Genomic DNA, 4,536 nt, shown 5'->3' with positions numbered 1-4,536 from the left:
TCCTCCATCTTCTGTCCTCCTCCCTCTCTACCCTCACCCTCCTTTACCTTCCCTTCTTATCCCTATAAACTCTGCTTTCCTCCTCTGTCCTTCTCTCAACTTCCTCTCTCCTTCCCTCCCCTTCTCTCTTTCCATCGCTTGCCTCCTCTTTCCCCTTCCCATTTCCCCTCTATTTTTCCTCGTTCCTATCCTTATTTCCTCCTCTTCCCTCCTCACTTTGATACAGTCTTTCATTCTCTTCCCTCACCCTTACACTTCCCCTGCTTCCCACATTCCTTTCTCTTTTGCCTTCTTTCTTTCTTCTTGTATCCTCTTGTTCCCTTTTCCCCTTTCCTCCTCACAATTCTTTTCTACCCATCCTCTTTCCTCTTCACTTTACCACTCTCTTCTCCCTCATCTTCAATCTTTCATCCTCATCCATCCTACTCTGTCGTCTTCCTTTCTTGTCCATCTTCTGTATTTCATCTTCTCTTATATTTTCCCTTCTCCCTTCTTCCCTCCTTTCTGCACTTTTTCTTCCATTCATTCTTTTTGCCTTATCTTTCCTTTCTTTTCTCCTTCCATTCTCTTCCTTCTATTTTCTCCTCCCTCCTCTTCCTACCTCAACTTCCTCTTCCCACTACAACCCCAGTCCCCCCACTTCCCCTTCCCATCTCCCTACTCTGTCTTCCGTGTGTCCATACATCTATCCTATTTCATATTACCTCTTCCTTCTTCCCTTCTCCCTCACATCTCTTCTTCACTCATCCCTCTTCTTTTCTTTTCTCTCCTCTCCCTTATTTCTCCTCCCTCCTCCCTATCTTTACCTCTTAATTTCTCTTTCCTATTGCCTCATTTTTCATCTTCTCCTCTTCCCTCCTCCCTACTTTTTTCTCTTCCCCTTCATTTTTTCCACATCATAACTTCTTCTCCCTTTTTCTCCTATTCTCTGCTCCTGTCTATTCTTTCCTGTTTTCTCTTTGGTTTTCCCTCTGCTTCTCCCATTTCCCTCTTCCTTCCTCTTCACTGCTTTCTCTTCCTGCCTTATCTTCTCTCATTCATCTTCTTTCCTCTTCACTTCTCTTCCATAATCCTGCCTCTTCCCTCCTCATCCTGCTTACTTTCTTTTCCTCTTTAATCCACTTGACTTCTCTTTCCTTATTTCTGTCTACCCACTTCCTTCCTCTTCCCTCTTTCCTAATATTCCATCTTACCCCAAGATCTCAGTACTCTTTTCCCTTTCCTTCCCATTCCCCTTCTCTCTCTCAACCTTTTCCCTCTTCTTCCTTTCTCTTTCTCTTATCTTCTCATCACTCTTCTCCATCCTCTTCCCTCTTCTCACTTCCCTGTCTTTTCACATATTCCTCTTCTTCTCTTTCCTTTCTCATTCTTTTTGTGCCTCTTCCCTCTTCTCTCCTATTCCCTCTTATTCCTCATCCCTATCTCATCCACTTAAATCTTCCATCCTCTTTCCTCTTCCATATTAATTTTTCTTTCCTTTCTCTTCATCTGCCATCCCCTTACCTCCTCTCTTCTCTTACCCCTCCCATGGTTCTCTACCTCCTCACTCATTTCCCTTCTCTTTCCTCTTACCTCCTTTCTCCCCTTTCCTCTTCCTTCTCATCCCCTCTTCTCTCTTCTGTTCTCATTCCTTCTCTTTCATCTTCAGTTCGCTTCCTTTTCCATCCTTCTTACCTCTTTTGTCTTCCCTTCTTCCTCTTCCATCTTTGCTTTTCTGCCTCCAATTTCCACTTCCCTTCTCTTCCCTGTACTTTCTTCTCTGCCCTATTCTATACACTCTCTCATTTTTCCTTCTTTTCCCCCCTCTGTCCTGCTCCTTTTCCTTCCCTTCCATTGTCATTCTTCCATTTTCTCTCCTGTCCACTCCCCTCCTCCATACTCTATCACCTTCCTTCCTTCCTTCCTTCCTTCCTTCCTTCCTTCCTTCCTTCCTTCCTTTATTTCTTTCTCCCTCTCCTCTTCTGCATCTTCTTCTTTCACCCCTCCTTCTCTTACCTCTTCTTCCTCTCTCTGCCCTCCTTGTCTGTCTTCCCTCCCCACTCTTCCCTCCTCCCTCTCCTGACCTCTTCTTCTCTCCTTTCTGGTCCAGCTTCTTTTCTCTGTCCTCCTTCCCCTTTTTCCTGTTCTCTCTACCCTCCTATTCCATCTTCTCTCCTCATTCCTCTTACTCTTTCTCCCTTTTCTCTGGTCTTCCATCAGCTTAACTACTCTTAGCTTCTCTCCCCTCCTCCACCCTCTTCCTTATTGCTACTGTTTCCTGCTTCCCCCTTCCCTCTTTCTTTCTATTCTGTCCTTGCTCCTCTTCCATCTTCTCCCATCTTCTCTCTTATCTATATTCTCCCCTCTCTCCTCCTTCCTCTTCTGACCTCTTTCCTCCTTCTTTCTCCTCTTTCCTCCTCCCTCATCTTTTCTCCCCTTCTTCCTTCCTCTGTCCTTTCTCATCCCTCCTCTTCCCTTGTCGATCCCATTCCTCCCCTTCTATATTCCTCCTCCCTCCTCTGTTCTTCCTCCTCCCTTCTTCCTCCTCCCTTTGTCTTCTCTCTATTTTTTCTTCTTCCTGTGTTTACTGAGACAGGGATTCTCTTTGTAGCTCCCACTGTTCTGAAACTTGACCTATAAACCAGGCTGACCCAGAACTCAGAAATCCACCTGCCTCTCCCTTCCATGTGTTGTGATTAAACACATGCACCACTAAGCTTACCTTCCTCCACTGCTTCTTGACATAATAGACAATGTGACCACAACACTAGAGTTCTTTGCCCAACCACCTAGCCTCCACTTCATGCTCTGACCCCAACAGTTTCTTCTATGGAAACCACCCTCCTCTCCTTTACCCTGTCATAGCACTGTAACCTGCCTCTTAACACCCTTCCCTCTACCCAAACTCCTACTTTGCTCCCAAATCCTCATTTAAACCATATGTAGAATCACCAGAACCTCCTTCCAGTGCCTTTGTCCTACCATCATAGGTATAAGCTAAACCCATCTCAAATAGGAAAAATCCCTCTCTCTTGAGAATCATTACAAATGTTCTGTGAATGGCTGGGTGTAGGTTTTAAGCAACAACTGCATGACTGATCACAGGATAGGGCACGATGGTGCCTCAGAGGCCCTAGGCATGGAGTTGCAGACTTTTATGCACTCCGTGTGGGAGTTCAACATCAAGCATTTGGCCTATGGAACAGCAAGCCTATGTGCTGAGACACAAGTCCAGCCCCACACCATCCTACTGTGGTCCTGTGGTTCAGTCCCATTTTGTACAGAAGGATCCCACCTTTTTATGAGCCTTCTGCCTTTATGAATACATATCCTCTTTTTCACTGTTCACCCTGATCCCCCAAACCTGCAGGCAAACCAGACCTCCTATCACACTCTTCATTCTTCTACCTACATTGTTATTCTCCTTGCATCCCAACTGGCTTCTGATCACCTGCACATCTTCCTGTCCTCCTGCCAATCTTTTTGTTCCTTCAAGTCATCTTGCCATAAACATATACATCCATACACACACACACACACACACACACACACACACACACACACACACACACTATATGCACTCCCCTGCTATTTGTTCCAATCATATTGATCCTACACCATGCTCTACTGCTGTCCTCCTGCTATGATGCCGAGTATCCAGCCTTCATCTCCAGGACTCTTCTCCTCCCTTAGTCTCTTAGCCTTGCCATAGATTCCTGCTCTCCAGGTCCTGGTCCTTCTCCTTGACCTTTTAAGGCCCTCTAGCTCTCTCACATCTCTATGAACATTCTGCCTTACATCCCAGTTGTTTTTGCTCCTAGTGTGTATCCTGTCCCCCTCAGGAGTACTTGCTCAGGACAGCTGTCTGCATTTTCCCCCATACCTACACACTCGTGTAGAAGTCCTGTGCTTCCACACAGCCTCCTACAGCCCAGACACTTGTTCTCTATACCTGACAAATGAACTTGAACTGGCCATCCTGACATCTTCCTAGCCTACTACCCTCCCTCTCAAAACCCTGACTCCCTCTGTCCTCCTTGGCACACCCTGAATCTCCTGTTCTAATATAAAATCTGCCCATCCTCCCAGACATCTCCAGCTGTTTCCAATCTCCTTACGTGGCCCTGACACCTAGATTTCTACCTTACCTCAGCCTCTGATCCAGCCTTCCTAAGACTCTTGCCTTCATCCCCTGCCATTACTATCTTTACCACGTTCCTGACATCTCAACCCGGGCATTGGCCTTTACCCACTCACCTACACTGTCCTNTACCCTTCTGACAAGCTACCTTTCTGTTCTCCATCTTCAAAGTCTCAGCTGGACCCTCCTGGTCTGGTACTGAGATTCTTAGAAACCCTGGGACAGCTTCTGGTCCTCGGTGTCCTGCTCTCTCTGGGAATACACTTCCCTCATATCAAACCTGTCAGCTGCAGCAGGCTCCTACCCCTATCCAGAGAGCTGGCACTCCCAGTCTTCTAGACGTTGGCCATCTGTCTCCTACCTCTGGCTTCTACCCATGCCATGTGCTCACCCCATCCCTCCTGCATTCCCTCTTA

This window comes from Mus pahari, chromosome X, assembly GCF_900095145.1.
Source record: "Mus pahari chromosome X, PAHARI_EIJ_v1.1, whole genome shotgun sequence".
Classification (NCBI taxonomy): Eukaryota; Metazoa; Chordata; class Mammalia; order Rodentia; family Muridae; genus Mus; species Mus pahari.
The sequence above is the reverse complement of the archived record's forward strand: the minus strand, read 5'-3'. Positions refer to the sequence as shown.